General features: G+C 41.0%; 1 non-coding gene across 1 annotated transcript; it reads right to left on the bottom strand.

Annotated features, from left to right (window-relative positions):
* Positions 1-8956: 8956 nt before the first annotated feature.
* On the bottom strand, positions 8957-9059 carry LOC145783719 (U6 spliceosomal RNA). The gene has a single exon (XR_014290940.1). It is a non-coding gene; the product is annotated as a U6 spliceosomal RNA (small nuclear RNA).
* Positions 9060-27064: the final 18005 nt, after the last annotated feature.

Here is a 27064-nt window from a genome sequence, read left to right as displayed (position 1 = left end):
TTTTCGACGACAATCATCGACTACCCATTGGGTTCGCTTCTGAATCCAACTCTTGCTAATTTTCTTTCTGGCTCATATTGAAAATAAAAAATTTTCTGAACTGATGTGAACTGCCATCCTAAATTGTAGCCTACTTACGTTATAAAGCTTTGGTAGAGAGTTTGCTTTGTTAAACCATAGAGAAATAAAACATAGTAACTTTGCAACCAAATCGATTATATGGCTGCATGACCACGCCAGTGTTGCCAAAAAAACGAGTATTTTTTTCTCGTAATCACTCTCGTATTTTTTTCTCGTATCATTTGTTCAGTTTGTGCTTTCAGTCCAGAGTGTCGTTACAGTGCATAGTCAAATTTATCTTACGATTTTCATTTTATGTATTGCAGATTTAATTCCTGATGAGGACACACGTACGTGTCGAAAACGTTTGAGTTTATTTTATTTAATTATGTTATATTTTGTGTGAAATAAAGTATGCTAAACCCGCTAAAGTTACTATGTTTTATTTCTCTATACTTACGTTATGTTGACGACATTTTTGCTATATTTAATGATGCTAATTCTTGTATGCAGTTTCTTAACGCACAACATCCTAATATAACTTTTATGGTAGAAAAAGCCAACCAGACCATTCCCTTTCTCGATGTCGAAATTAAAGTTAATAACAACAAGTTTGACACTTGGTTTGGCGAAAACCAACCAATACCAACTTCCTTCTCAATTTTAATGCTATATGTCCTTCTATCTACAAATCTGGATTAAGTAAGTGCCTGCTCAAGCGAGCACAAGATATTTGCTCTAATTTTGATAGTTTTAATAATGAAGTCAACCGATTACGTTCTCATTTTATTGCGAACAACTATCCCACATGGTTTTTTCCCTTTATTGGTAAAGCATCGAAACGTTTTATCAGCGATATGTCGAGTTTTATTAAAATGAAGTTCAACGTGGATATTCTTCTTCGTCGTATGAGCTGTTCTTCCGGACTAAGTTATATGTTTGGGCATGATGTCATCAGCCACTCGACAGTCTCGTCATCCAGGGCCTTCAGTCCAAGCGTTCCATGTGGTGGTTGATGGATTGGGCAGTCATGGACGACATGATCTACTGTCTGGTCTGTGGCGCCACACTCGCATCCCGGTGAGGGAGCCAGGCCCCATCTGCACATGTCTGAACGAAGGCGACCGACGCCGGTTCGTAGGCGGTTAAGCCGGACCCACGCAAGTCTTGCGAGGGACATTCCCGGAGGGTGGGGATCGACGTCGGGTAGGAAATCACGGAGTCGAAAGGTATTGTTTTGCCACTCTATGTTCCATGTGTAGTTCGTCCAGTGTGCCGCACTTATTCCAAGATCTTCAACGTTGTTCAGAAGCTGTCGTGCGGCTGGCACAAATGGGCATCTTGATTTCAGTCGCTGCTGTCCTCCAGGTAGGCGCTGGAGTGTAGCTTACTGTGGAGGAGGTGGTCGGGGTCCAGTGCGCGACGAGCAAGGGAAATCATGGCTCCTTTACGGCGAAGCTCAGCAGGTTGGATGCCTGCAAGGATGGGAAGGCAGTCCGTTGGAGTGGGACGCAGGCATCCAGTCACAGTGCGTAGTGCGTCATTGATGGCGGTGTCAATGTGGCGTCACTGGCGGGTGTGAGAGCTGCGGCACCACACTGGTGCGCAGTACTCAGCGGTAGAATGGACGAGGGCCAAGGTAGCTGTGCGAAGGGTTTTCGCATCAGCTCCCCAACCGAAACCCGCCAGCCGCCTCAAAAGTGCAACACGCGCAGATAGTTTTTTGCGCACTGACTCCAGGTGTCGTCGGTACGTGAGTGACCTGTCCAGGGTTACGCCGAGGTAGGTGGGTGGTCACAGCAGTAAACCATAATCTCTTCGAGTCTTCGTGGGAAAATTGTAACATAAGATTTCCGGATCCGTTCGTCTGTATGCAATGACCGAAAAGAAACACTCTTCCGAAACGTTTTTTCAAGAATTGTATTTCTGTAAAAATAGCCTCAAAGCTGTCGAAATTGGGACGCAACACGGTACGCCACTAAAAACTTGTCACTACGATACAAACTACTTAGATAAAAGACGGAACTTTCGTCCAGCTGACAAGCACTAAGCGAAACAGTTAAATTTGCGACCAACTTTCAAGCAACAACCTTACGAATGACTAGAATAATTTGCAATATCTCAAACTCACGTAAACAGTAACTGTGACGCAATAATGAAAGACATTGTCACGCAATTCAAACAGGTGTTCAAAGGTGGTGATGCAATGTTTTATCAGGTCTTACGAACAATGGTGCAATATTTGGACATTTTCTAGCAATTTCCATGACGTAAGATGCCAGCTAGGTTAAGTAGACCATAACGGTTTTTATATGACGTTTAATTTGGTGAAAATTGTCCGTAACAGTGGGTTCGGCGCAGTAGGGGAGATGTTTGTCATCGGTGGTAATGTTGATCTCACGTTTTGCTTCCTTGTTGTTTAGATGGAAGGCCGCCGACACTGTCTTTGCCTTGCTGAGCTGTAGCCTCCATTTCTGGAGATATGTTGATATAGTTGACATGTCCTGGCTTAGGTTCCTCTCCATTGACTGCCAATCTCCGGCTGGATGCAGGAGAGTCAGATCGTCTGCGTAAGCATACTTCCTGGAGATGGTGTCAGGCAGGTCATAGATGTAAGTGTTAAAGAGGAGGGGAGCCAGGACAGAACCCTGTGGGACGCCGTTCCTGAGTCGACGTAGTCTACTTCGTCGGCCGCTACCGGTGGAAAGGGTAAAGCTGCGGTTTTGCACAAGTTCCATAATCATATGGACCATGTGCCTGTCAGGAAGGAGACGGAGTAGTTTGCAGGTAAGGCCACTGTGCCATACAGTGTCGTAGGCAGCCGTGAGATTGACAAACACGGCGCCAGCCTTCTTTTTTGCCGAGAAGCTGTCCTCGATGTCTTGGGTCAACAGAGTGACCTGGTCTACGGTTGATCTTCCGTGGCGAAAGCCGGCTTGTTCCCGAGGGAGCTGAGGGTCTATTATCGGTTCGACACGGGCGTAGATAAGTCTCTCGAGTATCTTGAAGGGGATACAGAGCAGAGAGATGGGGCGGTAGCTCTTCGGATCCCCTGGGGGCTTCTTGGGCTTTGGGACTGCAACCACTAGGGCTCTTCTCCAGATTCTTGGGATGCGCAGGTGACGCAAGCAGCAGGAAAGGAAGTCTTTTAACCAGGACCTCATAGAGGGGGCAGCTTGGAGTATTAGTTCCGGGCATAGGTGGTCAAGGCCGGGGATTTGCCTGGATTTAGGTGTTGGAGGGCGGAGGCAAATTCTTCTGGGGTAAACTCACCAGAGATGTTGCCCTCGACAGGTGTTGGGACCTTCCAGAGGTCCGTCATTTCCTTAAGGACGGACTTGTCTGATTCACGGTTTCTCGTTTTGTGCACTCCATTTTTCACAAGTTGTGAGGCGATGGCATTTGCTGAAATGGGGCATTGGCGACGAGAGGCACGTGATCTGCCAGTGAGGTTGTTGAGTGTACTCCATGCTGTGCGGCTGGAGTGCGTTAAGTCGATTGAGTCTATGGCTTCTGCAGCGCTTCTTCCTCTTTGAATCCAATCTTGCCAGCAGGGCTGTTGCTGAGTTGGTGGTGGCGGTGCCTTGGGGGGAACGGAGGAAGTCGCGGTAGAGCCTGTCGCACACCACATCCCAGCAAGGTATATAGTTTTTCCGTCGACCTCGCGGGATGGAGTCTTTTGCTGCAGATATGATTGCATTTGCATCACAAAAGTCCTGGTAGGCTTCATCCACTTTGATGGTGTGTGGGGATGGGAGATACTGCGTAGGTTCGTTTGTGAGAAAGCTGTAGTATTCCCAATCGGCCTTTCTGAAGTTTCATCGCTTGACAGGCTTGCTCGGAATAGGTGTGGCAAGCAAGGGGGCCGTGATTAGCGAGGGTCGGTGTTGAGATCTTGGGAACTTCTCTAGCACACGTCTGTCCGGCTGGCGATCATCGGGGTCATCACTTGCGAAAGCCAGGTCTGGGTTCGTGCCAGTGTTCCAACGACCGGAGTGGAAGCTCGGTGCGATTGGAAACAAACGTGGATGTTATTCCGGTGTTTAAAACATTTAAAGTTGGTTATTATTTTTAGCTTAAATCTAGGACTACCTCCTGCTTGTGTTCAAATGTCGTGTACAAGTACACTTGTTTGCATGACGCGAACTGTAGCCTACATACATTGGTATGTCCACGCGGTATTTGGCCACGAGAGTGAGGGAGCACTTAGATTTAATTAACTTGAACAGAAAAAGTGCAATTCGATTGCCAAACATGTTCAAACAACAAACCATCTTTGGAGTCTTTTAGAGTTGTGCGTAAATGTTCCACCGAATTTGATACGAAAATCCACGAGGCTTTGCTCATAAAACTCTGCAATCCTCGCCTCAATACGCAGTTGTTTGCCGCAGGTGCTTCTTATCTCCTACATGTTTTTTTCATAATTTGTTGTGTGGTGCGCTTTTTTGCCTCGCGTAATTACTAATTAACCGCCATGTAATGTGCTTTTCTCCTCTTCTTTGCAGTTTCATTCTTGTACATTTCGTTTTTCAATTCATTGTGTAGATCAGTTATTTTCAATGCAGATGTTATTGTAAAATCAGTTATTTTCGTTACTTGGGAAGGGATAACTTGAGTATGGCCGAAAACGTTCGTAGTTTATAGTTTTATGTTCACTCTAATTGTATGATGTTAAACGCCGTGTGGTTGCTTGGTTTTATCTGTTTATCATAAAAAAATGGCCCTACTCATTATTCAAGCAGCGTACTTGAGCAGTTTTGAATTTATGCTTCTCTGCGTTTTGTGGATTACAGTCCAAAACGATAGACTGAGACAGATAAAACCAAGCAACCACACAGCATTTAATATAATACATTAAAGTGAACATAAGCTATAAACTATGAACGTTTTCGGCCATACACATGTTAGCCTTTCTCAAGTAACAAAAGTAACTAATTTTACATCTACATTGAAAATAAATAACTGATCTAAACAATGAATTGAACAACGAAATGCATAAGAATGAAACGGCAAAGCAGAGGAGAAAGGCACATCACGTGACGGTTAATTACGCGAGGCAAAAAGCGCTTCATATGACGGATTAAGAAAAGACGTTTAGCAGATAGGAAGCGCCTGCCGAAAACAATTGCGTATTGAGGCGAGGATTGCAGGATTTTATGAGCAAAGCCTCGTGGATTTTAGTATCAAATTCGGTGAAACATTTACGCACAACTCTACAAGACTCCAAGGATGGTTTGTTGTTTGAACATGTTTGGCAATCGAGTATATGATCTTTAATGGCACTTTTTCTGTTCAAAGTAGTTACATCTAGTGCTCCCTCACTCTCGTGGCCAAATGCCGTGTGGACACACCAATGTATGTAAAATTGTAGAGTTCACGTCATGCGAACAATAAGTGAACTTGTACATGACATTTGAACACTAGCAGGAGGTATTCCTAGATTTAAGTTGAAAATAATAACCAACTTCAAATGTTTTGTCCACAGGAATAATATCCACGTTGAACTTCATTTTAATAAAACTTGACATATTACTAACAAAACGTTTCGATGCTTTACCAATGAAGGGAAATGTTAGAAAGTATTTTAATTCACGTTCGTCCACTAGAGAGTGTGTATAGAACGTGAATCCAAAAACCCCCTGAGCACCTTATTGAAAAGCCATGTGGGGTAGTTGTTTGCGTTAAAATAAGAAAGCGATCGATTGACTTCATTATTAAAACTATCAAAATTAAAGTAAATATCTTGTGCTCGCTTGAGCAGGCATTTAGTTAATCCAGATTTGTAGGTAGAAGGACATACTGCATTGTTTTGTTTGTTTGTTTTATCTTTATCCTGCATTGCGGGAAAGCGGACTTGAGCGCTATGCATCGGTGTACGCCTTCCGACGTACACCTGACCCACGCTGCAGCCGACGGCAATGTCTGTTTCCGGTTGTCTACTTTACTTATGACTTAAATTTGGTACTACCCATTACTCGAAATCGATCAAAAGGAGAAGGAGATTGGTATTGGTTGTTTGTTTGTTTGTTGTTGTTCTTCGCCAAACCCAAGTGTCAAATTTGTTGCTATTAATTTTAATTTCGACATCGAGAAAGGGAATGGTCCGTTTCTTTCTTATGCATTTCGTTTTTGAATTCATTTGTGCAGATCAGTTATTAATTTCAATGTAGATGTAAAATCAGTTATTTTTGTTACTTGAGAAGGGCTAACATATTGTGTATGGCCGAAAACTTTCGTAGTTGATGTCCACTTTAATGTATTATGTTAAATGCCATGCGGTTGCTTGGTTTTATCTGTCTATGGTTGACGAAAGTCACCTCTCCACAAAAATTGTAGTCCAAAACGAGATTCATTAGACTAACGTATTCACACAGCGATAAAGAACTGTTCAATGAACAATCAATTTATGAATTCAATGAAATTAAAGGAAAATGTTATCAAAGTTAGAGAAAACTAGGAAGAGTAGGCCAGGCTACTCGCAAGCTTTGGTTGGTAATAGGAACTATGAATTAAAAAGAAAAAGATTTTATTCTTCTAGGGACGGAACGCTCCAACAACTCCACTTCACCAGCTCAATTGGCAAACGAAATTTATGCTACCGTGTGTTGCAAAGGATTCGCTAGTTGTTGGTGTAGCGATCCATTATTTCATCATGTAAATTTTCCTGCCTTTTACTATAGTGAACTAGTTTAACCTAAATTTAATTCCTAGTGTTTCTGTAATTTTCCATGTAATCTGCTTCCCGAAGTGAATAAGAAAAAGGGAACTGATAATATAAAATGATTTGTTCGCATTTGGAAAATGTGGTTAGGCCTATAGTCATTTTAGGTCTATTACACAGGCCAACAAAAAAGATAAAAAATTTTGTGTCTGCAATGTAAGATGTGATTTGGGGGTATATTGAGGCTGCTGATTTCAAAAACCACATCAGATTTTACCCATCACATCAGGTTTTTGAGATTTTTGCATGATTATTTTTTTCATAATATTGGCTTTTTGGCCGAATTTTCTCGTACTGTTACCGTTTTATAAAGACCTTATGAGCCAATAGTGTTTTAAAATTTGTCATATTCATGGAAATGATTTTATTTTGTAACATTTGGAGATGTATGATGACACCATGACCATTGGAGTGACCGACCTACCTTCAGGAGGTACACTAGTCAGAAGCCCCCTAGCTAGAAGGTCCACTGGTCAAAAGAGTCACCTAGACCATCTGGCTAGTGGACCATCTGTCTATGGTAGACCATCCAACTTACGTACCTTCTGAGAACTGTCCATAAACCACCCCTTACAGGCAGGGTTACATTCACTTTCGCCTGAATGCTTAGTACCATTCTACTTTTTGATATCTAACATCGGTTTTATCTTTTTCGCTGAAGGTAGAGATTTAAGCTTATGTGAAACTTGTCTATGACCCATTCTTATTTGAATTTTCATGTATTCAGATTTTTTCATATTAGCAAGGTGTTAATTCTGTTTGTGGTGTGAATACGTAGTAGAATAACTTCTTCAAAAAAGTGTGAAAATGACCCTGATGTTCTTTGTTACATATGTGGCAGTTATAGGCTACTGTTCCTAACCAAAGGCAAACCATAACAAGTTTTGTGAAACAAGCATATCTTACATACTTTAAAATTCGCCTGGGTGATCAGGACAAATCATGGGCTCCACACATGCTGCATGTAAAGATTGTGTGGAAAACCTAAGACGATAGATCAATGAAAATCCTAAATCCACTCACAACATTCACAAAAATCATGCAAGCGAAAGTTCGTCCAGAGTAACGTTTCCCAAATGTGCATGTGGATTTCCTTTTTTCTGTAGAATTGAACCTATTTTTAAGTGTCTATTCTATTTAATTTCTTCAATTTCATTTTTCTTTGTTGGCGCAAACATATAGCGAATGACATTACAAACACACAACTGTAGTACCAACAAAAGGAAAAAATGGCAAAACCAAAAGGTTTAAAATATGCATTGGAGATTTGCACAGCCACCAAACCTACTTCTCAACACGAAAAAAGTAACAATGTATAGCCTACTCTTGTAAAAAAAAATGACGTTGAACGTTTAGTGTTAGCAGATAAACTTTGAAGAATTGGTTTCAAGTTTTCAATAATATTATGTTTGTATCTCTTGTATAGACTTTTGACTTTATCGTGATGAATTTAGACTTTATCACAGACCTTGTTGACAAAAAAGAGTTCAAATTCCATGAAACGCCATAGTCTACCAATATAGATCAGGAGTCAATTTTACCCATGTTTACCAAAACAGCATTCAGATATCATAAAATCCTGATGTGATACAAAAAATCTGATGTGATTTTTGAATTCAGCACCCAAAATACTGTATACTCTAGAACAGGGGTCACCAAATGGCGGCCCGCGGGCCGCATGCGGCCCGCCACGCTGTATCGCTGCGGCCCGCGGAAGGTATCAGCGTACAAGTATAACCAAAAATACTTTTCTTGAGGAGTTAATGAGCACGAAGGCAAAAATACTTTCCGGGAAGCATATTTTCGCTTTGCATACGATCCCACCGACCGACCAAGCAGATTATAGTTCTAGGTGGGGGTTGCTTAAAGTTATTCCAATGCGATGTCCAGCCACACTGTCCCAGTGGTTGATTAAAACGTCTGTTTTCGAATTTCAAAATTGTCTGTGAGCATAGGGTTGCTTATTTTATGTTTGTAAATGTCATGCGTTTCACCGTTATTGTGTTTCACGAGCAGTGTTCTCTTTATGCAAGTTTTTGTTGGAAAATTAGGTCGGTGTGGCAACTCAATCTATAATAAATTGGCAAAATATTATATATAAATTTAAGGACTTTTTCTGATTGTATTATGAAAATATTTAGCTTAGTAGGCTACTGCAAATTGTTTTTTTTTTAAAGAAATATGGAACGCTTCACGATTTTGCGTGTCATCCTTGCGCAGGGGCCATGCTAATCTTCTCTGTATCGTTCCAATTTTAGTATTGCCGAAGCATGTAGGCCTACTGCCGAAGCAAGTCCTGCAAAATGTTGTTAATCAACAATTCTTGACACGCTGATAAGCACCGCAAGTGACAGTTGACAATAATCAAAGAAAGACGGTTTTATAGACTCTCACAAAAAGGATGAAAACCAGCTCGTTGCTTTTTTAGAGGGAAGACTGTTCAAGAATTACGATTTTTCGGTGATTTCGACAAGCGTTTGTTTCATGGTGCCTAGTTTCTTTTTCCCTGTTATTGGAGCCCATTTTTCGCTGATATGTTTGCAGGTCACTATTGTTGCCTGTATTGCGATGTGTCAAACATTTCCTTGTTTACTGAAATTGTTAATATCTTTTGTGAAGCGAAGTGACAACTCCACTCTTGCTTGGCGATGAATATGCTGATTTTTTTGTTTGTCGTATCCAGGTTTACACCTGGTAGGCCTATTGGAGGTTTAGATTAAGCGGACGGGAAGGCAAGGAAGCCAATCTGGGTACGAAATGCGTTCTTTTCTAGCATAAGAGTCAACCTACCTAACATTTTATTAGTGCGGCCCGCCACAGCTTTCCTTAGTGCCAAAGTGGCCCGCATGCAAAAAAGGTTGGTGACCCCTGCTCTAGAATGACATTTACTATGCTGACACAAAAAGTGTGTTGGCTTGTGTTATTGTTTAAGGTCTAATGTTTGTTTATAAGTTGAATTTATATTAAGGCTGTCCATGGCCACTTGGAGATGCGGCCTGATTTGTCACATTTTGCAAATTTTGATTACAGCTACTGCTAGTGCTTGACTGACATTTTTTGAGATGTTTTTACTTTTTGCAGTTTCTTAATGACATTAAACTTTTTTGTTGCCTTTGGGAAGCAGTAGCAAATGAGAAAAAGTAAGTTGAAAAACGCAAAATCAGACTGTTATTGAAAAATTAACAGTCTGACTAAAATCTACAAAATCAAATTTTCTTTGTTTTTGAACATGTGAGGATGTTAAAACCTATTGTGTCATCTGGGGAAAAGAGTAAAGAAAGCGTAAAAATCTAATTTTTAGAAAAATTGATTTAAACGTTCGCCCAAAGTTAGAAAAACCTGGAAATTTCTGCAAAATGTGACAAATCTGGCCGTATCTTTAGGTGGCCATGGGCTGTCTAACTGCTTGATGAAAGTTCTATCTATCTAATTTACCTAGTTTGGCTATCTGACTCCATTAACTAATTTCCACACGATTATTACCGGTACTCGAATTATAATTTTAAGTTATCAGAAGGTGTTCATATAATATTGTAGGTTATGGCAAAATGAATTTAAACATTGTAGTTATGGCAAATGAATTTAAACATTGTAGAATAACGAAACAAAGGGTACGGATTTTCACATTACAACAGGCGTCCAACTTGTTACATACGTTTTCTTCACTGAGCTCAGTTTGAGTTGGTCTGACTGCCTTTCCAAATGCGAACAAAATCATTTTATATTATTGTTACAGACGGTTGTTCGCCTGGTCAAACGTCATGTAGAAACCGTTCGGGTCTACTGAATATTACGTCATGGAAATTCCTAAAACATGAGCCAAAATTGCACCATCGTCCGTAAGACTCGTGTCAGACCGGTTTAAACCTGTTTCAGTTTGAGACCTGTTTGGACATGAAATATTGCGTCACGAACTGCTCTCGTGCCTTTGAGTTATCACAAATTTTTCTGATTCATTCTCGAAGTTGTTTGTTGGAAGTCGGTCGCACATTTAACTGGTTTATTTGGTGCTTGCTAGCTGGACAAATTCTCCGTCTTTTATCCAAGTAATCTGTATTGTAGTGACAGTTTTTAGGTGTACGGCGTTGCACCAGTCATTTCGATAGCCGCGGGCTAATTTTACTGGAATACACTTTTGAATAGACGTTTCGAAAGTGTGTTTATTTTTGGGTCATTGCATGCAGACGAACGGATTTGGGAATCTTACGTTACAATTTTCCCACGAAGAGATTATGGTTTACCGCTGTGACCATAAAAAATAAAAGACGAGTTCTTGTCAGTTGGTAGGTCAAGAAGAAATTAAAGCAAGAAAAATAAAAAAACGATTTGTTAGCTGGTAGGCCAAGAAGCACTTGAAGGCATAAAAATAAACGACGTGTTTGTTGTCAGCTAGTGCAGAAGAACTACTTAGAAGTACAAGAAATAATAAAAGAAGATTTGTTGGTTGGTAGTCTACACTCTTACAGAAGCAAAGAAAAGTAAAGACAATTCTTCTCAGTTTGGTACAGAAGAAAAATAACTTTGACATTCATTGGCAAGAAAGAAGATTAAAAGACAATCCATCTGTGCTTGTAGATTCAAGTGGAAGAATCCAAGCAAGTTTTGTGGACTTTAGGACTTCATACCCGTACAGCTACGGTATCGTGCATTTAAATTCTTTTTTGTATTTTTACGGTCTTTGCAGTTAAGTTTTTTATAACTACTGTAGCTTAATAATTTTGTGTGTTTGTGTAACTTCATTTTTTTAATTGTTAATTTAGCCCCAACATTTAATATGTCTACACTCGGTGGCGACAAGGACTCGACCGCCGTAGACTCGACTGAGTTTAAGCCTGATGATGTTCTTTGCGGTCGGGCAGGCCATTCTGGGGAGGGACCCAATAACGATGAGGCTAAGTCAGTTCGAGAGGCCCGGCATCTTAGACGGGATATTTTGACTCAAATTGGGGAACTTTCTGTAGCCCTAGGTTCTTTGAGTGATAAGCAGGAACTGTTAATTTTTCGATCTAACTTATCTACTTTAGAAGAGGAATTACGGCATTTCCATGCTCTTTTGACTACAATCTTTAACTCTGCAATCTTGGCAGAACTTCATGATAGGGTAGATCCCGAATTTAACTCGTTAAAAAATAACTTTGAACAAAAAGAAAGTGAGTTCTCAGATATGTTGGATGCTGACATACATCCTGAGGATAGCGCCTCAAATGTAAGCACTAGGATGTCTAAGAGTTCGTCTCGGATAGTTGCACAAATTAACCTACAGCTAAGACGAGAGGAGCTCCAGATCCAAGCTGAGGCCGAAGCAAGAGCTGCTGAGGCCATCGCGAGAGCTGAGGCCATACGAGCTGAGGCTGCCGCGAGAGCTGAGGCCGAAGCGAGAGCTGCTGAGGCCATTCGAGCCGAGGCTGCCGCGAGAGCTGAGGCCGAAGCGAGAGCAGCTGAGGCCGCCGCGAGAGCCGAAGCTAGAGCTGCTGAGTTCGCACTCAAAGACGCTCAGTTGAGGGCTGAACAACGTAAAGAGGTAGTTTTAGCTGAATATCGATCAGAGGCGGGCTCCCGGCGTAGCTCTAGGAAGAGCTCTTCTAGGCATTCCAGAAATGAACATCAATCGCAGTTTAATTTACATAACCTCTTCCAAACGCCCGTTCAACCTGTGAGTGGACCAGGGCAATCCACAGGTACCCGGTCAATTGGTCGAAAGACATTTGGTCGACAGTCATTTGGTCGACAGACATTTGGTCGACAGGACGTTTGGTCGACAGACATTTGGTCGACAAGACATTTGGTCGACAGGACATTTGGTCGACAGACATTTGGTCGACAGGACGTTTGGTCGACAGACATTTGGTCGACAGGACATTTGGTCGACAGACATTTGGTCGACAGGACATTTGGTCGACAGAACGATTCATTTTAGGGTTAACTAACCCTAACCTAACCCTAATCCTAACCTAACTCCAACCCTAACCTTAACCCGAACCCTAACTCTAACCCAAATGTCCTGTCGACCAAATGTCTTGTCGACCAAATGTCTGTCGACCAAATGTCTTGTCGACCAAATGTCTGTCGACCAAATGTCTTGTCGACCAAATGTCTTGTCGACCAAATGTCCTGTCGACCAAATGTCTGTCGACCAATTGTCTGTCGACCAAACGTCCTGTCGACCAAATGTCTGTCGACCAATTGACTGTCGACCAAATGTCTTTCGACCAATCGACCGGCCACCAATCCACACGTTTTCCAGCTGTTTCAGGAGGTCTCGGGGCCGCGGCTAAGGGTCTTCCGAATGCTGTAGAGCCAAGGTCTGCGAATTACAACCGAACTCCTCCCCCAGAGCGTACAGGTCACGGGGCCGCCATTAGCAGTAATGCTTTGCCCCCTTCAAAGTTTTCTGCGCCGCTAGTTGTGGATCGCCCAGCTACACGTAATTTGGGTGGTTGTGAGAGGCGTATCGCGTCTCCTGATTTTAACGTGTGTGAGGATCGTGATCGGGCTGTGCATGTGACTGAGCCCACTCAGCCCCTTAAGGGATATTGGTCACAGCGGTAAACCATAATCTCTTCGTGGGAAAATTGTAACGTAAGATTCCCAAATCCGTTCGTCTGCATGCAATGACCCAAAAATAAACACACTTTCGAAACGTCTATTCAAACAGTGTATTCCAGTAAAATTAGCCCGAGGCTATCGAAAATAGGTGTAACGCCTACACCTCTAAAAACTGTCACTACAATACAGATTAATTGGATAAAAGACGGAACTTTTGTCCAGCTAGCAAGCACTAAGCCAACAGTTAAATGTGCGGCCAACTTTCAAACAATCATTTTACGAATGACCAGAATAGATATCAATATCTCAAATTCACGTATGCAGTACTGTGACGCAATAAATGAAATCAATTGTCACGCAATTCAAAACAGGTGTCCAAGCTAGTAATCCAAGTTTCATGTTTAAACAGGCCCAAACAGGCCCAAACAGGTTTGACTTAATTCTTATGAACGCTGGTGCAATTTTGGCACATGCTTTAGGAATCTCCATGACGTAATATTCAGTAGACTTGAACGGTTTTATATGACGTTTGATTTGTACAGAGATTGGCCGTAACAGATATAGCTTGTCTTCTCCCGCTAAATCGAGTTCTCAACAGCAGGATTGCTTTTTTGAATACGGTACCAAAATAGTAGGACGTTTTTCGATAAGGCGGCCTTCCCAAGTAGCAAAGATTGGCGTCTAGCCAGCTCCACGCCAGCGAAGTTATTGGCGACGCGCCAGCGATAATCGCCAGCCAGCCGCCACCGATCTGCTCATCGCATAGCCGGCGTAACGCTGGCGAAATTCGACAATAAAGTCGGCTGTGCGTAAGCGCCTCGATCGCGAAAGTCGCTCAAGTTAGTTAACGACGCGCTGTCTGTACGCCGACGAATTTCGCTAAACTTACTGGCACGTTTTTGCGGCTGCGCGCGCTGTCGCTGGACTGACGAATGTCGCCCTGCTGAAGCCCTTTTTTTTCGGCCACCAGCAGCAGCTGTTGTTTGCGAAATTATCAAAACAAAACACTAAAACTTTTTGAAGCATTTCGTGTATTAATTGTCTTTTTGTGGTAAAAGCGAGACGCAATTCAAGAATGTAAAATAACAAAAACAATGAAGATTTTTAATACACTGTCTTACCACAGCTCCATTTTCGTAATACAATGCTAAAAAATGTTTCAGTAATAATGAATGGCGGTTTTTCTGATCATTTGTAATACAAATAACAGAACAATTTACAAGTCCAAGCCATGTGAGAGCAAAGGTAAAGACTATAAACATGAGATTATTTGTAAAAGCCCAGCAGCTGTTAAGTGAATTTTGACAGTTTTCGCGAAACAATAATTTTTAATCAAAAAATTCTATTAAAAAAAACTTTCTTGGTTTTCCAAACTATAATGTGTTTACAAGTGAATAAAAAAATAACAGTTAACCTCTCAAGTACATGTAGCTCCACACAGAGTGAAATTTACATGCCTTTTGACTCTTTTTTATTTCTTTAAAAGTATTATTGACCCAAAAAGAATGTCTAAAAAGACATTACGAAAAGTAACTACGGACAAAGGCCAGTGTTTCGATCTTCCGATCTCTTCAGGTACACCCCTTCATTTTCTTTGAATTATAATGAGTTTGATTGAAATGTTTGCTTGCAAGATTTACCTTAGGCCTAGGGTAGGGGTAAGTAAAATTTACTCCCGGTTAGAAACCAATTGTGTACTACATACGACAGTATCATAATAATATAAGCATAATTATATGATAGGCATTGCAATACGTCAAAATCACAGCACTGGAAGAAAATACACAGCAACATCAAGAACACTACTATTGCTTCCACTGTACTCTATGATGTAATAAAGATTATTACGTAGCCAGCAGAGAAATTCAAATTAATGAGTTTTTTGTGCTATCTGGCTTTGAAGGTTGCCAGCACGGCAACCACAATTATAGGGAAGGGCCACCTGAACGACGACCATAACGCATTTTCGTTTGCACATCTGTTGTGGCTGTCATGCTGGCAACCTTCAAAACCAGATAGCACAAAATTCAAACATCCACGTAGGATACATGCAGTATACCAACAATCATGAGTGATTATTGCGTTTCGACATCCATTAGGTAAATATAAAAAAAATGGGAACAGGTTGTTTTGACGCCAAAGAGCTTTGGTTCGGGGTAATGTTAGGGATTAGGACTGGCGGCAAAACACCCCTCCGAAAACACGTTTGAATAACAACATTAAAGATATTAATTAAATGATTAATAACATTAAACTCGACTTCACCACAAGAATTAATATTAGTGAATGGACGGCACAACAGTGTTTGGCAATAGCTTGTCGGGATAAGATTTTCCCAAATACAACTTTTGTACGAAGGAAGCAAACCGAATAAAGAGGCACGCAAAAATAATAATTCGCAGCAAGATGTTAAAAGAGAACACTAAAAGGTCAACAGACAATCAAAAAACAGATAGCGTTCATGTATCGTCCGAATTTTTATCTGCGCCGGAAGTTTTGTTTGCCCGGTTCTTTTTTTTTTTTCATTTCTGTCACCAGCCGCCTTCAAGTACCGCTTCACTGCAGATTTGAAAACTTTGTCCGTCGCCTTGGCTTGCCTTCGAATCACATCTGTAATAATACAATATGAGCTCTCTGTGAAAACAATTTCGCTCACAACAACAACTTAATTACACTACTAACTCATTATTAGGGATCGAACCGATGGCAAGTGTCCTTAACCTGCATGAGGACATAAGCGGGGTTCATTACAATTAAATGTACTGTATAAACCCCCCTATGACGTAGCAAGACGGTTGGTAATAAAAAAAATTGTAATTAGGAAACGTTCAAATATTACGTAACGCTTGCGACGGGGGGTGGTATGTAAAGCGTTACGTTAGCGTCACATCGGTGGGGGAGAGGGTTTAATATAATTCATCAGTGATAATACTCAGCATTATTGAAACATCTTTTGTGATAAGGTGCTGCTGAAACCCGTGTTTTATCCTGCAACAACAACCACGCATGTGATATTGGGAAGGCTATTGGGAAGGCATTTTAACGTTTATATTACAGAAAAAAATTCCATTCCTTGATAAATCTTCCAATTTGTCAATCCTCAGTTGATTTGATTTATATTTAACTTCCATTCATTAAAACAAAGAAGCCTGGCATTTTCCACCATCGTATTGTAGACTGTAGTACGCATGGTGTTAGCAATAGCATTGCAGCACTTATTACTGACGGTAGCTCGTAAAACTACTTAAATATACAATTATATAAATACAAACTTACCAAATAACACTTTTTATTTTCAGATCAAGAAAGGCAGTTTTTTCGTTTTTTCCACTTCAATTACCGTAAACTGAGCGGCCAGATCGTCATTCATTAAAAGTCGCATAACTCTCCACACAGTTTCCGTACAATCATTTCCTCCAACCGTTATTTTCCATCGCTGTTAAATGAACATCCCCGCGTTACTCAATAGTCAGTTTAGAACTGAACAAGGTAACAAGCGAAGTCTAGATCGTGAACTCAAACCAAACAACCACACGTTCTATATATTGGTTAATCGTTAGGTTATTCTTTAAAAATCATCATAAATTGGTTTAATAAACATGATTCTATTTTACAAACTAAAGTATTTCTGCACACAAAATGTATGTGGAAGCGTTTAGAGCAAAACAAACCAGTTTTAAAAATTGAAACTGAGCAGTTGAATAATTAAAAGCCCAGACAGCAAAATCTGTCATTTTTACATTGGTTCAATGTCCGCAGACGTCACATCAATGTAAAAATGACGGGTTTTGCTGTGTGGGAGGTTCTAATCTTATTTGAGTATGATTTACTGTAGTTACCACCTGCAAAGCGAAAACAAACATGTAACTAATATGACAACAGTTACTTTATAGGTGCAATAACAAATATTTTGTCAACACGTCATGTTAGAATTTAACTGATCGGTTGTTGCATGACATAAGACTGGTGTAGCCATGCCGGAATGTGATTGCATGTACCTATTCCGACATGACCTACCGCACATGTAGCTTGTGGCAGAAAAGTGTATAACAAATGAGTACAGTGACTTACAATAGCTGCCAAAACATCCGCATCTGCTTCTAACTTTTCTTCCAGATCAAAAAGAGAGCGTTTGTTAGCTTGCTTAAATCTTCATGTAATTAAGGTTAAAACACAATAAACTAGGACACAGTTCCCTCTTTCGACACTTTCTTACATGCTGTAGGCGTAACCAGGTACAGCAAACTAAGTGCAAAGTAAGCTTTATTGTACAGCAGTCTACCCAATAACTGAGCAAGCGCAAAAGACAATTAATCAGACAAACAGTCTCTTCAAATCAAATCAACCGCGTGTTTGAAATGGCACGTGACTTCAATCAAGCGCAACTAAACGGTATGATGACGAAATTTTTCTAATCAAGCCCGAAGCTCGGCCTTTCGTAGGAAACCAACACCATCTGACGAAACTCGACTGCGCGTTGCCAGCGGAAAGCGAGCGAAAATCGAAAGCGCGTCTCTCGCTCGAAAGTCGACGGCGCAGAGCTAGCAGAAAACGCTCACATTGGCGACATCGAAAATCGTTAGCTGTAGGACAGCGCCTGACTGGCGAACATCGTCATGACTTTAAAGAAAAAAAATCATGACGATATTCGCCAGTGAGGCGCTGTCCTACAGCTAACGATTTTCGATGTCGCCAATGTGAGCGCTCGCCGCCCTGATTACGCCAGCTGCACGCCGACTATTGCTACCTGGGTTGATTGGTTACGATGGTAATAATATGCCATTTATCTTCTTTAAAAATCGTGTTACGGCCTTAATGGCAGCTTCGCCCTTTAAGGGGACTCGTTTGACTTTGTTACAAGCAGCTTGTGTTAGGACAGCTGCGCAAACGATTGCTAATTTGGTTTCTGACACCCCTGGCTTGTCAGAGGAAGACAGGATAGAAATGTCGTTAGCTCGCTTGTCCCAGCGTTTTGGGGTTCGTGGAGGTCTTTTTGCAGAACCGGAAATTAGAAAGTATCGCTATGGTAGCAAATTGACTTCGACCTCTTCCAGTGATCTGAAAGAGTTTAAAGATGAATTGTCGCAGTGTTTGCTTTATGCGCAAGCTTATGGTCAGCGTGATAAATTAGAAGGACGTTTTGTTTTGGATTTGGCTAAGCGACTCCCGTTTGACGCTAAGCAGCGTTATCTTGACTTTTTAGGTGATCAGTATGGTGGCACTGATGAGCCTACCTTTCAGAGTTTGTTTGAATTTGTAGTACGGGAGGAAACGCGTAAGTCGACTGATTTTAGCATTATGCTAATGGGCGATTCTGGTGAGTCGCAGCAATTTAAAAAGTTTGGCAAAGGAAAATTGCCTTCATGTCCGGTTAGGCAGACGTCCGTAAAACCCCATGATGATGTGATGTCAGGGAGTTCGCAGTACTCGACTGTTGTTGGCGCACCGCGCGGTGGTGAAGCCAGACGTAAAAACCTACCGGCATGCATTTGTTGTTCGTCACGTGGTCAAGTTGAATATCATTTTTTGTCTAATTGTAAAGAATTTTTGCGCTTGACACCTAAAGATCGGAGAGATGTCATTGTGAAAGCTGGCAAATGCTTGAATTGTTTGCGCCAGCATATGGTTAGGGATTGCGTTCATGCAAATAACTGTCGTAAGTGTGTGCCTAACAACGATAGGAAACACTATTTTCTTCTGCATGATTTTTATGTGACGTCACGTGATTCTCTGGATTCGGTTGGGAAAGATGATGCTCGTGCCAGAGTTCCTGTGCGTAATGTTAAGATTGGAAATGTTAAAGCAGCCTTTAACCGCGTTACTGCTGCTCGTGTTTTGAATCCAATGACTGGCAAATCGAAGTTGGTGTATTGTCAGCATGATCCTGGTTCGCAGTTGACGTTTGTTTCGAGTGATTTGGTGTGTGAACTTGATCTTAAACCGTACGATAAAGCGTCGTTTAAAATGGATACCCTGGCTGGTCAGAAAGCTACTTGTGCTGACCTTGTCAAACTCAACATCCAGTCGTTAGAGACGGATGAACTGTTTTGTGATATAACCTCGGTGGTTAACCCAGCTTGGGCTGATGATGTTAAAACTTTACCGCATAAACAAGATTTAAATGGTTTCCGTCATTTTCATGACGTGAATATGTTTCATTTGAATGATTGTAGTACTGTAGATGTACTGATTGGCAACGACAACGCTTATTTGATGTGTGCAAAAAAAGAGCGTGTTGGTGAAAATCGTAGTGAACCACATGCTTTGCTCACTCCTCTCGGTTGGTTGGCTTGTGGTGGTAAGTCACCCTTAGATGAAAGCGTTGCTAAAGTGTGCAGAGTGCAGACGTCTTCAGAGTCGGATGTCATCTCTGGCTTTCAGCGTAAAATTGAGTCTCGTGATATGGAAATAGCAGACCTGAATAAAGTCATTCAGGATTTGACGTTGCAAAATGAAACCTGTGAATTGTCTCGCAATGATAAGTTGGCTAGAGAACTTGTTGAACCGAATATTGAGTTGAAAGATGGTCGATTTGAGATACCTGTTCCGTTGAAGGAAGATATTGATCTACCTAACAATTTTGTGTTGGCGTCAGATAGAGCTGCTGCTTTAAGAAAGAAAGCTTTAAAACAACCTGAACTTCGTGATTTCCTTACTGACACCATGAAAGATCTTAAATCAAATGGCTATATTGAGCGTACTGGTGAAGCAGGAAATGTCAAGGGATTTGAATGGTATTTACCATACTTTGTTACGTCACAATTAAAAAAGCGCATTGTTTACGATGGCAAGTCTGAATTTCGAGGAACTTGTGTTAATGATGTAATGTTTTCGGGTCCTGACTTGTTAAACCCTCTGGTAGATGTCTTGGCTAGATTTCGGCTTGGTAGATTTGGTCTCATGGCTGATGTGACTAAATGCTTCTTTCAAATAAAGTTACCTGAGTCGCAAAGGGATTTGTTTCGTATATTGTGGTTTGAAGATGATGACCTTGAAAATGGTAGGATGGTACCATTTCGTTTTTGTGTACACCCTTGGGGAATAAAGAGTAGCCCGTATATCGCTTGCTTGGCTATAAAGAAAATGATCGAGCAGAATCCCAGCAGTGCTGGTGAATTGACTCTCTGCAATATTGCAAATAATATGTACATGGATGATTTTATATTTTCGGCTGATAGCTTAGAGGAAGCTCAGCAAATCACTCATGAATCAATTGCTTTGTTTGATAGCCGTGGGTTTAAACTTGGTAAGTGGAGTGCTAACAAGGAGGCTATGATTGTCTTGTCAAATTTGGATAATGAGATGCTTTCACCTTTGATTCGTGACATTGACTTTCAAACTGAAAATATGACTTTGCCATCAGCGAAGACATTGGGTTGTGTGTGGCAAACCGAGTCTGACGAGATGCGTATCGCATGTTCCTTAAAGCCCTTAGCTAAACACACGCGCCAAAGTATGCTCAGTCAGCTTGGACAAAATTTTGATAAGCTAGGCTTTGGAGCGCCATTTTTTCTAAAAGCACGCCTTATACTTCAGCAATTGGCGATAGACAAGTTTGATTGGGACACCGAGGTCCCTGATAGCTTTGTTAAAGAGTGGGAGTCGTGGCTTCGCTCTTTGGACCTGCTTAAGGATTTTTCGTTACCGAGATGGTATTTTGCAAACTCTGGTGTGTGCAGCCCGGATGATATTGTTTCATATCAATTGCATGGGTTTAGTGATGCTTCGAATCAAGCTTTCTCTTCTGTTGTTTACTTACGTAGACTGGTTAACGGAGTTCCGAGTGTGTCTTTCGTTCTGGGTAAATCTACCATTGTTGTAAAAAAATCAGTTTTCTTGGCCGATAGCTAGGAAAGAGCTTGTTGCCGCTTTGAATACAGCAAGACTCGTGAAGCAGGCCTACGAGGCATTGAAGATGCCCGACTGCCTTAAGTATTTTTGGTGTGATTCTCGTACTGTGTTGCAGTGGGTTAAAAACCATGATTTACGTTTGAATAAGTTTATTACGCGTCGAGTTGAGCATATTTTATTGTTGTCTGGAGCCCAGGATTGGCGTTTTTGCCCTACCGATATGAACCCAGCTGATGTTGGCACAAGGCCAAATCTTATTACAAAGAAAGAATTTCGAGAGTTGTGGTTAAATGGTTCTAGTCTTCTTTACCAGTGTGAGGAAATTCCATCTGTAGAAAATGCCACTCCAGTACCTGTCCATAGCCTATATCTTCGTGACGAAGAGGAGTCGCTTGACGTTGGACAGGGTGGTCTTCACAGATTGATCGAGGCCGCACCTTCTTTGTATGTTATGAAAAAGAGAATCGCTTATTTGGTTGCTTTTGTTGAATTTTTGTGCTGTAAAACGAGAAAGCGTAGCTTTGTGAAGCCAAAACTGGATGCATCTTATCTTAACAGTGCTTCAGAGTTGGCTGTGAAGTTTGTTCACAAAAGCGTGTATGGCGATGTGGTACATTTAATGACCAAACGATCGCCGGATGCCCTTGAGGAAGTGATAAAGCGAGGTAGTGTTGGCGCTTCGCAACGTGAGAAGGAACGCTTAAAAGAATTACGTTCACTTAAAAAGTACAGACCTTGTGTAGATGACGCTGGTGTAATCCGCATTGAAGGGCGCTTAAGTAATTCTCCCGAGATCTCTCTTGAAGCAAAGCATCCGATTGTTTTGCCTTCGAAGCACCCCTTCACTAGGCTTGTTGTACTGTCGCATCATAATGGAAATGCGCACTGTGGAGTACAGCACACTTTGTTGTCTACGCGACAGAAGTTTTGGATCGCTAATGGTAATGCCTCCGTGAAGAGGTATCTTAATGACTGTGGTGTATGCGCGATTGAGAAAGCTCGACATATAAGGCAGCTCATGTCTGATTTACCTTTGTCTCGCACAACTGCGCATAGGAAACCCTTTTTTGATTGCGGCTTAGACTATCTTGGACATTTAACCTTTGTTGAAGGTAGAAGTCACAAAAAAGCTTGGGGACTCTTGTTCACATGTATGGCATCTCGCGCTATTCATGTTGAGCTGGTTACGTCATTGTCGCTGAGTGATTTTTTACTTGCCTTTACAAGGTTTACAGATTTACGTGGGCAGGTTAATGCTATCTATTCCGACAATGGAAGCACCTTTCAGGCAGCATCTAAGAAGTTACCCGAGTTGATAGAATCAGCTGAATTTCACAACGCCCTGAGACAGAGAGCGATAAACTGGGAATTTATACCTCCGTATGCTCCGGCGCAAGGTGGCGCCTGGGAGGCAATGGTTAAACAATTTAAAATCGCATTTTTTCACATTTTGGACTCTTCAAGTCGTAAGCCCAAATTTATTGAACTGCTTACGTACACCAGTAGTGCCGTTCGGATCGTGAACGAACGCCCTTTGGTACCTTTGAGTGACGACCCTAGGGATTTTACTGTCATCACCCCTGCCTCACTTTTGACCCCATACTTAGACCCATACTGTGCTGTTGGGCAACCACATGATCGTGACCAATTAAGAAGGGATTATCGTTTCAATTTGTCACTTTCTCATCAGTTTTGGAGTAAATGGATCGATTTTTACTTGCCAGGTCTTCAGGGCCGGAAAAAATGGCTAAAAATGGCCGAGAATTTGGAGCCTGGTCAACTTGTAGTGGTAGGTTCTCTCCAGGACATTGGTAAACGTGGGAAGTATCAACTTGGGAGGGTGCATGAGGTAGTTCCACAAATTAGGAAAGGGAAGCCTGTAGTTCGTAGAGCTAAAGTTGCCGTCTGCAACTATGATGAGAGTACGGGGAAAGTGAAAGTAGACTATGTGTTGAGGGATATTTCGTGCCTCGCCCCCGTAAAGAACACCTAAGTGTTAGGGTTTGAGCCTGGTTTTGTCTGCGGTGGCCGACACTTGTCTGAGCCCAGAACAGTCGGTTATTATCGCAACCATGGTATATAGCGTCATTTTTTGCGTGTACCTACTACCTATGGTACCAATTTCATGTATCGTCGTGTTTATTCTTATTGCTGTTCATTCTTTGCATGCCCTTTGTATTTGCGTATTAACTTAAACGTGAGTGATTCAAACAATTTGTGTATCATGTGTTTTTATTCATTGGCTCACAATTGTCGTCAATTCTTTTTTAGTTATGCCATGTCAAACTGTCATAACTAGGGGCCGCTATGTTACAGACGGTTGTTCGCCTGGTCAAACGTCATGTAGAAACCGTTCGGGTCTACTGAATATTACGTCATGGAAATTCCTAAAACATGAGCCAAAATTGCACCATCGTCCGTAAGACTCGTGTCAGACCGGTTTAAACCTGTTTCAGTTTGAGACCTGTTTGGACATGAAATATTGCGTCACGAACTGCTCTCGTGCCTTTGAGTTATCACAAATTTTTCTGATTCATTCTCGAAGTTGTTTGTTGGAAGTCGGTCGCACATTTAACTGGTTTATTTGGTGCTTGCTAGCTGGACAAATTCTCCGTCTTTTATCCAAGTAATCTGTATTGTAGTGACAGTTTTTAGGTGTACGGCGTTGCACCAGTCATTTCGATAGCCGCGGGCTAATTTTACTGGAATACACTTTTGAATAGACGTTTCGAAAGTGTGTTTATTTTTGGGTCATTGCATGCAGACGAACGGATTTGGGAATCTTACGTTACAATTTTCCCACGAAGAGATTATGGTTTACCGCTGTGACCAATTATCAGTTCCCTTTTTCTTATTCACTTCGGGAGCAGATTACATGGAAAATTACAGAAAGACTAGGAATTAAATTTAGGTTAAACTAGTTCACTATAGCAAAAGGCAGAAAAACTTACATGATGAAATAATGGATCGCTACATTAGTAGTCTACAAATGTATCAACAAACTCAAACATATCATCGATAAGTTTGAAGACATGTGGAAGTTTCATCGTATGTGTTGTGTAATGTGCAGCTGCTAGCATGTGGAGCAAATTTAAACAAGCTGTAGACTACAATAACGACCTTTTGCTTTTGGATGAGTTGATACTTTTGAAAGAAAGCTACCCAGCAAACTTGAGCTGCCAACCGGAACATAGCCTATCACCCCATGATCCCTACTCAAAGAAATCATTGATTGCTTTTAAAAAACTTTTTCAAATATTTTTGTTGCTTTGAGAACCTGGTTCCTTTAACGGTTGCTAGTTGAAAACTTGTAAAGAATTGTTTACGTTGCAAAAGTAAAGAGTTGCAAAAGGTCCAGAATAGATTGAATGCTTTGTTGAATTATTTTCATGACCTGTATTGTGTAGCCTACTTATAATTTTTTCTCCACCTATATTGAAATTACCAGCTACAAGGGATACGCTCAAAATCTCAGCAGCTCTGGATCCCCACACTGCAAATCCAACAGTCACGACGTCGATCACCTAGTCAAGAACAGTGGCGGATTTAGGGCAAAATTTTAGGAGACGCCAAAGAAGTATGGAACAACCTTGCCGCAAATGGCTTGGGAAATTTTTTTGCGTTTTTATCAATAAAACTGCCTATCTAAGTCGGGTAGGCTACCAGTCATTCCCACATCACAAATCAACACCACAAGTGACAATCAGTTGTAAAGTTGAGGCAATACCATAATGCCGCTTGTGGCAATTAAAAGCAATAACGAACGTGAAATGATAATTTAGGTATTTTCCACTAAAACTTTAGGCTATACAACAGTGATTGTTCCAAGTGAATGAAAAGGGGTAGGCTAACTACCAAAATCCATTTCAATAAATCACCAACCTAGAGTGCCTGCAGCTCACTGGTGCACAGAGATGTACGTATACGCCGCATACTTGCGGTGTAGACTTTTTGTTTACACTAACGCTTACGGCCACATTTTTTTGAATAGTTTGCGCTTGAGGTTACGCCGTAAAGTTTTCGCGTTATTTTAGAGCATAGCGTCAACGCATTCTTTTTAATGTATTTTTTCGCTACAACACACCAATACCTTCCAGCGCTGCAGTTGAAAGAATGTTTTCAATGGGCAAAGACATATTGGAACCAAAATACAGCAAATGTCAGATGAACACTTTTAGATGCTTGTGTTTCTTCGTGGAAATTCAAAATAAAACTTGTTTGTTTCGAGTGGTTTATACCGTGTGAATGTTTGGCACATAGCAAACAAAATGAGTTTACGCTAGTGTATGCGCTGACGCCGCCAACTTTTTTTAGAAGTTACGTTGACTCATACGGCGTATGATTTTTCGAACGTTTGCGTTTACGCTGACGCCGTCAATATTTTTTGTATGCGCGTACATTACTGCTGAGTGGTGCATAGCCCAAAAAAATGCATTATAAAAAACATTCAAACGGTGAGGCCTAGGTGTAGGCCTACTTAGTACAAGTGAGTGGTAGCGAATAAAAAAATAGGCTAATTCAAATATGAACAAAGCGCTTGCAGCAATAAGAGTCTACTATTTCTATTTTGTAGAATAAGCGAAATCGGGCCTACGCCCTATCAGCAAAACAAAATATTGTGAACTGACAATGATGCAATTGAGCAAAAGAACAATACGATTAAACTACTCATGCTGATAATGTTGCAAAAACGTCTCAATACGTAGCCTAATTGTAATTTGTAACAACGTATAAAAATGACATTAGATTTCCTCAAACAAGTAATACGATCACAAACATGTTTTGAATAAAATACGTAGCCTAATAAATTTAGCAGAGATGTGTTCAAGACCAGATCCAGCTTTACTGTCCAAAAGGTTGATGTATGGCATTCCATCCTATCTTCCTAAACTGTCATAAAATCTGGATTACTACCATGCATTATTTAAACTTGAGTTAAAAAAAGTTTCTTTATTAGTTATTAGTATTTTTTATAATGTCCATTGTGTCTTGTAGGCTACCGTTATCAGCGGTTAGTACAGTGGTTATCAACCTTTTTTATCCGGTGGACCCTTTTAGTCGATATTCCAATCTAAATTCCCCCCCTATAAATTTAGTTTGTTAAAAACTCGTTTATATTAATATTTTAATCTAAGCCTGGGAAGATAAACTAAACTTTTGCTAGTAGCCTAATAAGCTTTTTAGCCTGTAGGCCTAATATTCCTTTTCATACTAAAATAATTTAATTAACGAAGAATGTTGCTGAAACGTATTTTTTCGAAGAATACACTCAAAATATAAGAGTCAATGCATTTAACACTTTAACAGTCTGTGTGTAGCTTGTGATTTTTTTTGTTGCGACAACTCATGAATGTGGTGGAAGAGTATTGGAAAAAGAACTACGAATATCATTCTCCACGTCAAATCTGTTTCTCTGTTTTGTTTTCATTTGCAAGAGTTGAAAAACCTGATTGGTTTGGTTTTGAATCTTTATTCTCGGACTGACAAAGCCTTGATAAGTTATTCCTGGTAGATTCGCATAGCCTACTTGTGGAAGCTCTTGACGCACGGCCGGTTACCGAGATTGACAGAGTGAAGTTTTCCGATTGTTGAAGTGTTGTTGCTGGGGGATTATTTCATTCACTAGGTGCCGCTGAATGGAGAGCAGTCCTGAAATGCGTTGCTCAAACTGCACAGCATTTTGCAGAAACTTTAAAGGCTGAAAGAAAAAAAATAACACAAAATCACATTTTTTTCCACGTAGGGGGCCCGGGGCACCTGCACCCTCTACCCCCCCTAAATCCGGGCCTGATCAGGACTGGTCGGAAAACAATAAGAAAAATGGGCCCGCAAAACATTTTTTTAGCAAAAATAAAAGCAACGAATCTGTATCATATGCGCTGCATC

This window comes from Aplidium turbinatum, chromosome 14 (assembly GCF_918807975.1).
Source record: "Aplidium turbinatum chromosome 14, kaAplTurb1.1, whole genome shotgun sequence".
In the NCBI taxonomy this organism is placed as follows: Eukaryota; Metazoa; Chordata; class Ascidiacea; order Aplousobranchia; family Polyclinidae; genus Aplidium; species Aplidium turbinatum.
This window is presented reverse-complemented; position numbering and strand designations above follow the sequence as displayed.